Source organism: Manis pentadactyla, chromosome 6 (genome assembly GCF_030020395.1).
Source record: "Manis pentadactyla isolate mManPen7 chromosome 6, mManPen7.hap1, whole genome shotgun sequence".
Taxonomy (NCBI): Eukaryota; Metazoa; Chordata; class Mammalia; order Pholidota; family Manidae; genus Manis; species Manis pentadactyla.
The window spans coordinates 142,263,573-142,277,306 of NC_080024.1; the positions used below are offsets into that span (position 1 = coordinate 142,263,573).

Consider the following 13,734-nt stretch of genomic DNA (forward strand, 5'->3'; position numbering starts at 1 on the left):
CCTGCAGTGTTGTAACCAAGCTGCCTGTTCAGAGCTGTTGAGACCCAGCAGGGTTAAAGAACAGAAGCTTCCAGGTTGGCCCAGTCAGGCCCCTATGTGAACAGGGCTGAGGTGAGGTCCTCTGTAGTGTCACTGTGCCCACCAGCACCACCATTTGTCCTCTTTAACACTGTATGAGGAGACACTGTATAGTCTCTCTTTCCACTGGAATTGGATCTGTGCATCTACAAATTAAGCATTTCCAAAGGAAAAGCCACTAGGTAGTGGCAAGATTTGGTACTAAATAACCCTTGAAATTTAAAGGAATTAGTTAGCCATTCTCTTCTTCATTATTTCAGCTTTAGAAGTTGAAATCACATCACTCCAGTCCCTGGCTTTTCACAGAGCAGCACTTTATTCTTCCAGTTCAGCCCAAAGTCTGGCCAAGTTGATGTTAAATTTTAATAAGAGTTTCTTCTTTCCAAATGCCAGTCAAGCACATTTATGATATAATTGGGTGGGGTGGCTTGTTCTTTTCCAGAAATCTCATCTAGGTTGCCTACAATGTTACAAATACTGTTTAAAATAATTGCTGTAGTTCCTTGTTCAACGAATTGCCCCTCTTTGAGAGGAATAATCATGCCTAAAATTAAACCAAATACAATAATGAAAGACACAGTCCTTATGCCCACGTGCTCCCTGGTCTTAAAAATGAGCTGCTTATTCTAATAGTTTTTCAGAAAGCTAATCAAAACAGCTAACATAGATCCAGATAATTAACTAGTGAAAGAAAAACATCCAGGTTCAAATGTGTTGCCAAGAGTGGCGTATCTTACAGGGTGTATGAATGGCGATCACCCAAATAGACAGGAAGAAGCAGCAATGGCTGTTCTGAAATGGGAAACACTAAACAGCTCAATTCTCAGAATAATTACGAGAGATAGTAGAAAAATTTTTTAGTTCAACAGTACCATTGGATGGGCACCAAAGCCACACTATGCTTGTTCCCTAACAGTCCTGTGCCTCTCATGCTGTGCTCTGCTGGGGTCACTGCGAGACTGATAACTGATGCAAGTGTTTAGTTGCCTCTTCCTAAGCACTTAGTTCACTTAGTCACAGCTAAGTGATAGTAATGCCAGTATTACAGGGGCCAGATTCTGACTCTGGAGTTTTAATCTCAATGTACCCATTAGATTTCAGTAAATATAAATATGTAGAATCGAAAAAGACCATCCTTCTCTTTTCTTTAAAAGTCTCTGAAGAAAATTCCAAGTCCTACCATATTGGTTAACCGTAGTTCTCATACTTTATAAATTCTTCACACACAGGCTGTATCCCTCCTATTGAAAAAATTAGATGCAATATGTAGGTAAAGCATTTATCCCAGTTTTCAGCACATAGTAGGCACTCAATGTATGGCAGCATTTACTGCTGTTTTTATTGTTACTTATGCTCTTGACTTACAGTTCCAGCATAGAGAAAAACAGCCTCTAGCTGATCATACAAAATATTTTTGTTTAAATACTGTTTCAAAAATTAAACCTATGTAACCACTGTCACAACCAAAATTGTTGGTGGGTCCCATGAGTCCTGACTAGGTAGGTGGTGGTGTAAGTCATCAGAACTTCTGGGCCTGTGTGTTCAACAGCAATGAATTGCACAGACAGGACCACAGGGTTCACCCTCCTGATTGAGCTACAGATGCAAACCTCTGGCTTTGGCACTGCCTTCTAGGCTAAGTGCATCCTTCTGTCAGAACCCTTCCTCTTTTAGGATACTCACAGCAGAATCCCCCTTCAGCTATTTGAATAAATTTCACCATAAAGTCCCCAAGGCTCTCTACACGTGACACCAACACAAATGACCAATCCAGCTGCAGAAGGGGAACACACCCTAAAACACTAAGCAAACTGCTTAATGTTAGTCCCTCAGTTTTCTTTGTTCTGAGGGTCATGTGCAGACATGTAGATCCAGGGAAGACAGGGATAAACGTGGTATCAAGAATTTCCCCCACACCCACAAAACCTTTCCCAGATTTGATGACTAAAACACCTATGGTTCCTCCCCCTTTGCTTTTGTGTCTTAAGTGTCCTTGCCTATTGTAAAAGTGCTGTGTGTTTAGCAGTGCTGTGTGCTTAGCAGTGTTGTGTGCTTAGCAGTGCTGTGACTGCTGAACCATTTGTCTGTGACCTTGATGTTAGGCACCTGACCGGGGAGCTACCCGCCAGGACATGTGAGGGGAAAGGCTCCCCAGCCTCCTTGTGCCCAGGCCTCCAGTTACACATGAATGTGAACACCAGGACTAACGTAATTTGGTGGGGAAGCTAAGGAATGGAAGAGCATTTCTTCTGACTATGAGAAAGGCACTAATTATTAGATACTCTTGGACAGCAAAAAGGTATTGAACTGAGGCCAGAAGACCCAGGGACAGAATTGTAGAGCCCTATGACACTGGAAATTGAAGAGCCTTTGAGCTTTCCTAGTCCTAATTCCTGACTTTACAAATGAGAAATGGAGAAACAGAGAGGCTCAGTGATTTTCACAAGATTGCACAGGTAATTACTGGAGAAATGATGACTCTTCATCTAGTACTTCTTGACCTTATCCGCAGCACAAATGAAGATGGGCTCAAAGGGAAAATGATTTTGGTCTGTGGTCCACAAGGCACAGAAAATAAGTTAGAGAGGCTATAAAGGAAGAAAGAAGATTCTCCCCCCAAGACGGTAATTATCTCTCAATGCAAAACAATAAAGGAGATTTTAGGTCCACTGGTAATAAACTACATTGTACCCTGAAATAAGAGAAAGCCCCCTTGGTAAATTGTGATTCTGGTAAATTATAATTCAGTTACTGACAGCTCACAGTTGACAGCTCAAGTCTTATCCAATAATCTGGTCACATTAATAAAACTTTGTTTTAGTAATATGTATGTATAATTTAAAAGTTGAATACAGAGAATGGTTATGTACTTTTTTTTTCCATTTTTATTCAACTTATTTAACCTTAAAAGAAAACAGGTCATCTATTGTACTTCTCATACATATAATTTTTAGCCCCTGGAGGTAAGAAATACCTTTTGTCGATGTCTTCCATATTGTAAGTAATTCCAATAGCAGACTTTGCATTATTGCATTTATTTAGTTCAATATGCTAAAATGTGCAAATAATAATAATTTGGGCTGAGTCTTCATAAGCGAAATGACAGACTGAGCAATTTCCTGTATAATTCTGGATCCTTTTTCACCCTAATTGTTTTAATGTACCAGGCAAAAGTATCTGTTTAGCCTCTGCTTCTCCCTGAATGTACAGAACTATCCATTTACTTACCAGAGGGTAGGGGCTGTGTGTATACGGCTGAAAAACCCAGACGAAGCATCCCAGTTGCTGGAGACTTAGAGCCCCTGGGCCACCTGATTGACTGGTCTGGGCTCTGTGCCCCAATTAATCAAGGCCACAGGTGAGTTGATACCAAGGACCAAAATGACTGAAATGCCTCTCTCCACGCTGATTGCTTTGCCACATAGATACAACATTTGAAATGGGAAAGATTTTAGAATGTCATTATTGTATTATGCAGTACTTCTTAAAATTTCTTTTTATTGTGATGAATTATTACTGAAGATACATGTATTTGAATAGATGTTTTCATCCTCAGTGAAACGCATTCTTGTGTTGTTGATTGCAGTGGAATCACAGTGAAGAGCCTGTTGCAGAATAACTGACCCCAGTGTAAGATTACAATGGGATTATGGGGTTAGGGCCCGGTTAGGCAGCTGATCCACCGGCAAACAAAGCTGTACGACATAAGGAGCTCTTTAAAATACAGTTCTTGCTCCCTACCCCAGACCTTTGATTCCAAATGTCCTGGGATAAGCCCAGCTTACAGAAATTCCCAGGCAATTCTAATGTGGCTAGCATTTGGGATCCAACAACATATAATAAAGTCATATATACCATATGACCAAAGTAGCTGAATGTTTATCATTCCTCATGCAATTACTATCAGATCTGTTCCTTGACATTGTCATGATATATGGCAATAAAGACACAGTCTTGGTGACTCTACTATTCAACTGTTCTGGCTGAATTGACCAGTCACTAATTAATTGGTAAGCAAATAGTAACTGCTTAATTTAGTCAGAATGGATGCAAGCCTGAAGACAAAGTCAGGAACACAGCTTTAATATATTTTATCCCAAGGCCCGCTCTTTATATTTCACTCTTTATATTTCAAACTAAGAGGCAGATCTCAGGTTACTCATCTTTACAGATAGATCAACTGAGAAACAGGGAAGCTAAATGATTCATCCAGATTCTACTCGGATGTCATTCCCAGAGCCTAAAGTATATCTAAAGAGGTCTGATCTCTCAACCTCCAGGTAATGCCCCAAATGCAGAAGTTCTCAGGTTAATATGAAACCAATTAAAAAAGGAAATTCAAGGAGCTAAAGTCCTTCGACCAACTGAGTATAAAAAAGGTTGGCACTGGCTGCCTCGTGCCAGCCTCTGTTGAATAAGCTGCCACCATCCTGACGTTACGCCAGGCTCTTTTCTATAGCACATTCAAGGCCTTTATTCATCAGAGATACTAAAGGGCTCCTTTGATTTCCCTTCTGTGGGATTCACAGACAATTTTGCTCTGGCAAACATCTGCTAAATACAACTGGCTCTGGAGAATGGTGGAGCCCTGGCCTGTAGCACTTACCAATTTCTGTGGTGTAAATACTCTCAAGCTACTAACTTGATGTCAACCAGCTGAAAATGTAACAGTATGTTTTCAAGAGCCAGTCTGAGCTGGCTGGGACACAGCGCTGCCTAAACAACTCCTGGGTCAGTGAGCACCACGTAGGAGAGGAGAGCAGTGGCTCTTGAGGGACTCCCAGGGGCACCCTCCCCACAAGCACACATTTCTACTTTGGTTAATTCTGACCTTTAGCACATTATTGGGCCCTGGGGCTACAGGCCCTGAGGGGTTCAAAGTATTTCCTAGCCATATGACTTTCAGGAACCTCTCCACAGACTCCTCAGTACTTGAGGAGATTGTAGCCATGGCTTGTCTAATTTCTAAGGGTGGCATTCCAGGTAAACATTCTCAATTTAACAGCCAGTTGAAACCATGTTTTTCATATTTTTTTCCATATTCTATAGTCCATCATCTGTTTCCTAGTTCTCTAATTTTCTCTATCCACTTGGTTCTCATCTTTCTGATACAGCACAAAATTCACAGGCATCCAAAACTCAGTGGCAGCAAAGGAGCAGGGTAAGAATAAGACACATCCACATCCAATACACTTACCTGGCCCCACCACACCTGGGAGATGCTCCACGGTTCAAATACCTGTACCCAATTAGGGGACACCTAGCTAAGCCTCGTACCTAGGGCTTGACTATGCATTCAGCTGGGCTTTACTTGCCCTCAAAAAATTCCTAAGGGGCACAAAACCCCACTAAATAAGAACACCACTGGGCAAACTCTGTAGAGGAAAGTGTCATGGGATGCCTTGCCCTAAGCGAAACTAATGTAAGACTGGGCCCTGGAAAAAACCTATCAGCAAACATTTGGCCACTGCAGTTGCCTGGGCCCTGAGCAGTGGTAGTGCAGCTTTCCTTCTTCCTCACCACTAGGTGTGGATGCCCTACTTACTGAGTGTTCAGAAATCAGATGCCCTGATTTGAACAAACTTTCTTTGCAAATTAAAGGTTTCTCTGATGGAAGTCATTTTAAGTGAATTTAATTAAATCCTTTGGAAGGCAATGCTAGAAAAAATGTATTTAATTCCCCAGACATAATAAATAGCCATAGGTTTTTATTCTGCATGTAGTAAATCGAAGTTAGATCATAAAGGACCAAATCTACTTCTTTTGCTGTAGTAAATTATCCTACAGGTTCTGTAAGGCATTCCTAGACTATAAATATTTGAAGCTCAACTTGAACATTTTCTATATTATGTTTGAAAGGACAGAGTATCCCCATTTTCTATGCTTCTTAACAGTCATTGAAATGAGCTTTCTTCTCTACATTGAATAAGCTACATTTTGTCATAAGAGAGTCAGATATGTGTTCAGGTGTTTTCTGTATTTACAACAAATCCCACAAAGCCTGAGCACAAAGTATGCCTTTATCCTCTGGCTCTTCTCTGGACACCAAAGAGATAAGACCATAGCTACAAGCAGAACAGACTTAACAGTAGGCCCTATTTTACTGTGAACAAATTCACAGCAAAACTAGCCAGCCACTCCACAACATTTTTAGCTAGAGAGGTGGGGAAGAAAAACTGGCAGATAATGGGAGTGAGGTTTGGTCAGTGTACATAGATGGAATAAGGTCACTGAAGTGCTTACAAATAAGAAGGGGAGGTTTCCCTCTGAAGTCTGGAATCTATACCACTTTGCAAGATTTAGAATAATTGGTCTCCATGTCAGAGGTACTCTTTAACCACATTTCAAGATCCAGATCTGAGCCCTTACTATGCAGAAAAGCAGCCTTACAGCCCACAGCCTTGGGAGGGATTTATTGATGAGTTGAGATCCAATTACCAAGCATCAGCAATTAGCACTGAAATTCTCCCCAGACACAGAACAAAAGTATTGAAACATCACAATGCAGCATCATTTACACACCCAGGACAGCCAGCCACCTAAGTCCACAGCAGAACTTCACAGATCTAGACATTATCTCAGGTCTAGATTCCTGATCAACATCCTCAACATGGAGATGAGACAGCTGAGGCTCAGAAATCAGGAAGACTTAATGGCCCAGGTAGTTTACCTAGAATTAGAGTGTGGGTCTCCCAGCCACTGATTCTACTGTGCCACACCATGCTGCCTCCATTCTTTAGATGGGAAGTTGACAATCCATTTTGGAAACATAAATCAGTAGTCAAGACAAATGAATGTGATATCTTCTCTCACTTAACCATCTTGGTTTCAACATTTCACTTAGCATCATTTTAAAGAATGTTATATCAACATAGAATAAGGAATAAAGCTCTCTGTAGAGTAATGACGAAACCAGGTCAGAATGTGGGAGAACAGTGAATGTAAGTTATTAAAGAAATGAACAAGAAGCATGTGTCAGGGAGAATAAATGCTTCTTATATTGTTATAACCATGGAGACACACACACACACACACACAATGCATTTGTTTTGGAAAATGCCATTTTAGGCTGAGAGACTGGCATCGAAGACATCATGCTTCCCAACTACTTAGGAAGCACTCCTTCTCTTTGGAAAAAGCCATGGCCCTTAGGATCCAGACTCACATCTCATGAGAGGCAGCCTCAGTTGTCCTTAGAAACAAGCTGTCAGACTGACAGGGCCATGAAGATCTGAAAGAAGCCAGCACTGCTGAACTGAGTAATATGTAAATATCTTCTGCCTATGTGGTGAACAAGAATGGTCATCTTTCTTTTGTAGAGCTAATCATTGTATATATTGTGGCTGTAGTTTGTGAAGAAAATACGATGATTTGCTTCGACAGATCCCTAAATGTACCTGTTAAGTGAGAATGTGCCTGCCTCATTGCCTCATGTGCCAAACACAGTACTGAATGCGTTGTTTTTAAATAAACAGTTTTATTGTGCATTGGAAAACTGCTGGTTGTCTCTGGCTCATTTGGAAGACTTCCCCCACTGCCATACACACACAGACCACCCCCAACACACTCCATCTAATGAAGAGATTAAATGCATCCTCCTTTTTTCATTCCCTGTGTTTTGAGGAATACTCCTTGGAGATTTGTAGAATTCCAGAAAGGCTGGGCTTGGCTGTTTCTCGCCATGAACTAGCAGCAAATACTAAAAGCGCCCCTATGCCCAATTTTGCCATAGATCCTTTAAATGGAAATCATGCAATAAGTCTTAACATAATTATGCACTACTCCTGAAATTTACTTGTTTACATCATTTTATTTCATGGAAATTAGGTGAGAGAGGGATGCTGAGGGACTTGGTCCACATTTCAAAGTGGTGGAGTTATAATGAGAACATGACCTGACTCTTGGTCCAGGACTCTTACCTTTATCCAATTCCAGTCTCCCTTTAGGCCACCTTCTCCTAGAGCCTTCCCTGACTGCCCCCATCAGCCTCCATCCCTTAACCTGTGTTAATTTTTCTTCATAGCATTGTCTTTCCTCACTTGAAATAACAGTATTTACTCACTGTTTATCTGCATCTCCTGCTATATTATAGATTGTACCTTTTACAAAGCAGGTAATTTTGATCATCTTAATCACTCTATGTCCCCAATGCCTATAACAGTGTGGGAGCTTAGCAGGCTATCAGTTGATATTTCTTGGATGGACGGATGGACCGAAGGCCTACAGAGCTTATGTATCACTTCTACTCTTTTTCATCATCTCCCTCTGCATGACTGTGCTTACATCACACACACCAAAAGTCCTCACTTTGCTCTGACTATGCTGCTCAGACAGCACCATGAATAATGAGTATTTGATGACTGAATGAACAGTCCTAGAAATTGTTTTTCTCAACATCCATGCTCCAGCATCAAGAATGCCCCAACATATTAATGCACCAAAGCACATCCTATATTTGCCTGACTGACCATAATTTCAAGCAAAAGGAGAATTTGTGTAGAGCAAAAACTACAGGATGATTGGAAAGACCCTGCCTTCAGTAAACCGGGTTGCATCTGAAAAGTCTTGCTGCAATGTTCTTTACCTCAAATCGAGAGTCCTTATTGGTCACCATGTACAACACAGGCAGGATATGAACAAGATAGAAAATGAGCAAAATTACAATGCCTATCTGGGAGGAACTTAAAAGTCTTATTGGGGAAGTAATTCAACACATTATAAGGGAATATTTTTTATCAGGCAGTTTCAGGGAATGCTGGGATGCCGGTGAGGGACAGAAAGAGAGAGGCTTGCGAAAGAAAAGGATGACTCCATTAAATTTGAGTGAAAACAATAAAAATTTTAGAGGCCAGATGTAATACTCAAGGCTTATATTTTCTGAAAACTACTTGCCAGGCTGATAATTCCCCCCACCCGCCCCCACACAGAAATGGTAAGTTGTTCTAAGACAAAATAAAACAGCTTCATAAACTTTCACAGAACATGAAATTGACACCACATTTATTGCAGGCTCTCTTTGCCAGAAGCCAATTAGTACAAATTAAAATTTTAAAGTAGAATTTTTTCCCTAAGAAAATGCATTGCCACGGGTTGATCAAGACAAAGAGGATTAAAAAAAAAACCCACTCACAGAAGGGCCAAATTAATTCAAGCTCCAGAGCCAGTAAGGAAGTAGGCTTTCTGCATTAGTCTAAGCAAGAGTGTAGGCTCTTCTCCAGCAGGCCTCGCCCAAGGGCCAAAACCCTGGGGGTAGATGATACCAGCCTCAGCAACTGCGGTATCCCCCATTTTCAGTGCACTATTCTTGTTGAGTGAGTTAGCCTGATGAATAGGCTGCTCTGAACACTACCTCATACCACTCAGAATGTCGTAAGTGACCAGGAACTTAGAGATTCGATGAATTCAAAGCTCTTTTTTCCAGAGGGAAAATCAAGGCTCAGGAGAGAAACTGACTGGTCCAAATGTCCTCCGCTAATGAGCAACAATTTTGGTGCTTTTTTCTGGGAAGCAAAAGGAAAGTTATTTTTAAATCAATTAACAATTCTCGATCTAAATGAAAACATTTGAACAGACCGCCTGCCCATTTTAACTCTTTTGTTCTTATTACAAAGATGTTACTTGAAAAAATATTAGAAAGTAGAGTTGAACAAAAGAATATAAAAAGGCACCTAAAACTTTCACCTGTTTTTATTAGTTTATGGTGTTCTGCACCATGCATACTGTTTTTCTCTTTTTCCCCACTTAAAAATATACCAGGAGCATCTGTCCACGTCATTAAATATTCTTTGATAAGCTCACAGTATAGAAGCACTATAACTTATTTAACCAATTCTCCATTGTTATTCCAAATTTAGGTTTAGGTTCTTTGCCACTTTTCAGTGCTATAAACAGTGCTTTGATGAACATCTTTGTAACTGAATGTTTGAACATCCAGGATTATTTCCCTGTATAAATCCCTTGAAGTGGATTTTCAAGAGGTATGAAAAATTTTTGTAAGAGGAGTCTTTTTCTAAGTCAGTCAAAAATGCTCAAGGAGAAAGTTTAATGACCAAATTTCCAAGTATTTCCCTTAGAAAACCTTAAAAGGCTTTAAAAAGGCCAAAAGATTAGGAGAAGAGCATGTATTACCATTGAGGATGACTTCCTCAACAGAAAAAAATGTTTTTTTATGTACTCTCTAAGGTAAATAAGCTATTGTGGTGTGCTACTGAAATTCAGTTACCCTGTCTACTGTTTAGGAGCTGGGAGAACTTCGCGCATCAAGAGAGAAAGCCCATCCAATCACACCCTCATTGCTAATCAAATAAAAAGCACCCAGGACCATCTAGGAGAGACGGGCCTTCAATACAATGATAGGTAGCTCTTTTCCTTATTCTGGGAGTATGTTTATTGCTTACTTAGTGCTACCAAACTAATAATGCTTCCAATTCACATTAAGTCCACGAAGTCAAAATGAGGAGGTTAAAGTAAACAATCCACCTTGAGGCTAAACAAATCCTATAGGTCAGTTGTTTTGTTGAAGTTCTTTTAATTAATATCTCCACTTCTATGCAAGAGAGGTGACTTTAAACAAATTTAAAATATAAACATAGAAATTTTCAAAGCAGAAGTATGATAGGTGGCCAAGGAAATCACTACAGAATTCCTTAATCCTGTTATTGTCCTTATCCTAAGTAAAGGTGGATTAGTACTAAGTGATATTATATTCATCACTGTGGGCCTTACAGAGGCACTGTGGGCTCTGTCACAACTACTTAACTCTGCTGCTATAGCATAAAAGCAGCCAGTGATAATACATATATGAAAGAGTACAATTGTGTTCCAATAAAACTTTATTTATAAAAACAGGCAGCATCCAGATTTGGTCCATGGAGCTATGGTTTGCCAACCTTGCTTTAAGTAACATGCTCCTTATTGTACATAAAATAATTGCACTTGACAACCTTCATTATGTTAGTTTTTTAGGACTATCATAATAAATTACCACAGACTTTGTGGCTTAACTTAACAGAAATTTATCCTCTCACAGTTCTGGGGGCCAGAAGTCTGAAATCAAGGTATTAGCAAGGTTGATTCCTCCAGAAACTCTGCGGGAAGGTCGTTTGATGTCTCTCTCCCTGTTTCTGGTGGCTGTCGGCAACCCTCATTGTTCTTTGGCTTGCAGCTACATAACTCCCATCTGCCTCCATCTACACAAGGCCTTCTCTGTATCTGTGTCCCCTTTTTTTCTCTTGTAAGGACTTGCCACTGGATTTAGGGCCCACCCCAATCCAAATCTCATTTTAAGATCCTAACCTTAAGTACATCTGTAAAGACCCTTATTACAAATAAGGCCATATTCCAGATGGATGTAATTTTGTGGGCCACAATTCAACCCACTACATCCATTTACAGTACTATCCCATTCATCAGGTAATTCAAGGATCCACAGAGAAGAGCCCATGGAACACAGTTTAGTGATGCATAGACTTAGATGTGCTTCAGGTACCATTATTCCCCTTCAAAGATAACAAACCCAAGCAGCAAAAGCCCAACAGCATTACTGGGTGATGCAAGTTATGTCCTCAAATACATTTTATAAAGGTCTCCAGTATCTATAGACAGTAAATGGATGTACTTGCAACAAAGGATTCAGAACCAAATAAAACATCACCTCCAAAACCAACAAATTTGAAAGATCTTCTATCAAGGAGATGCTCAGTACCAGGGACATTGATCTCACGTAAATGAGTTTTCTGGCTGGGGGTGCATGCATAACAGTGAAAGAAAAAAACATGTAGGAAGAAAATATGAAACTTGACCAACCTATGACATGAAGTGGTAAGTTCAAAAGAAATGTCTACAATGTTTCAGTGGACACAATGCTTAAAGATCAACTTAAGACTCACTGGCATCTTGCAGCAGGTATCACAGATATACTGACATAGATCTAACCACCATTTATCGAAAAAACTCATATATCTGATTTAGCTCCCAGAAACTTTCATGACCTAATCAGCAAACAAAGCCTGTTGGTAACTAAGGTAGAAATTTAGTTGGAGATATTTTTCTCAGAAATAGAAACAATTTTAACAAAATGTAGAAGACAGTAAAGGAGGATGATTAAGTGACTTGAGGGAGAGAAGAGTCAGAGTTAAATAGAAAATAAAAAACTGAGATGGCCACATAGACCTGTTTCATCCTATTGGAAGCATTACATCCTTCAAAAGGAAAAAAATTAAGTTTTCTGCCTTAAAGTACGTCAAGACCAGAATGACTAGTTGGAGCCTTCGCTCTTAGGAGACACAATTACATGCCATATAAGAGATAATAGCCTAAGTGGTCTCTCCTCTAGGTAGACAAGAGTTCCCAGACGGGACACACACACCCTTCAATGTCTTAGGCCAAGAAATGATCTACTGGTGTCAGGCAACATTATATGGCTGTCCATTCTCACTCTTTGATCCAGCCCTAAGAGAAGGGATTTTTTTCCATGTAACAAATTCAGCAAACACTAGAGCAGGGAGAAGAAATGATGTAGGAGGTAAGTTCAGTCAGTTTTTGGTATAAAAGAAGGAGGGTTGAGCAAATACCGAGAGTGGGGCGGAAGATGGCGGCGTGAGTAGAGCAGCGGAAATCTCCTCCCAAAACAACATATATCTATGAAAATATAACAAAGACAACCCTTCCTAGAATAAAGACCAGAGGACACAGGACAATATCCAGACCACATCCGCACCTGAGAGAACCCAGCGCCTCGCGAAGGGGGTAAGATACAAGCCCCGGACCCGCGGGAGCCGAGCGCCCCTCCCCCCAGCTCCCGGCGGGAGAAGAGCAGGCAGAGCGGGAGGGAGACGGAGCCCAGGGCTGCCGAACACCCAGCCCCTGCCATCCGGGCCAGAGTGCAGGGCCCTGGATACTAGGAAAACAGGGCAGCAAGAACAGTGAGCGGGCACTGGAGGCTGGGCGACAGAGGACATAAGAAAAGCGCGTGACCATTTTTTTTTGCTTTTTTGCTGTTTTGTTTTGGCGAGCGCTTTTTGGAAGTCTTAAAGGGATAGGGACCCCAATACTAGGGAAACAGGGCAGAAAGACCGGTGAGCAGAGGCCTGAGGCTGGCACCGGAGAATAAAGAAAAACGAACGAACACCTTTTTTTTTTTTAATTAAAAAAATTTTTTTTTTTTTAATTAAAAAAATTTTTTTTCTTGTTTTTTTTGTGGTCGTTGTTTTGTTTTGGCGGGTGCTTTTTGGAAGTCTTAAAGGGGCAGGGCGGGCCACTTAATCCAGAGGTAGGGAATCCGGGACCTCTGGGCACCCTAACCCCTGGGCTGCAGGGAGCAGGGAGGCCCCTTACAGAGATAAATAGCCTCCCAGCAGCTCCTGCTCCAACGCGACTCCACCATTTTGGAGTAGCTGCCCGAGCCAGGCCACGCCCACAGCAACAGCGGAGATTAACTCCATAGCAGCCGGGCAGGAAGCAGAAACCCTGTCTGCGCGCAGCTGCACAGCACAAGCCACTAGAGGCCGCTGTTCTCCCAGGAGAGGAGGGCCACAAACCAACAAGAAGGGAAGTCCTTCCAGCTGTCACTCGTCCCAGTTCTGCAGACTATTCCTATCACCATGAAAAGGCAAAGCTACAGGCAGACAAAGATCACAGAGACAACACCAGAGAAGG

The 13,734-nt window shown here is 41.1% G+C and overlaps 1 protein-coding gene across 1 annotated transcript in view; it reads right to left on the reverse strand.

Moving 5' to 3' along the window:
- Positions 1–13,734, reverse strand: part of LOC118928902 (collagen alpha-1(I) chain-like) — a 148,289-nt gene that overhangs the window by 90,080 nt on the left and 44,475 nt on the right. The gene's annotated exons all lie outside the window — the stretch shown is intronic.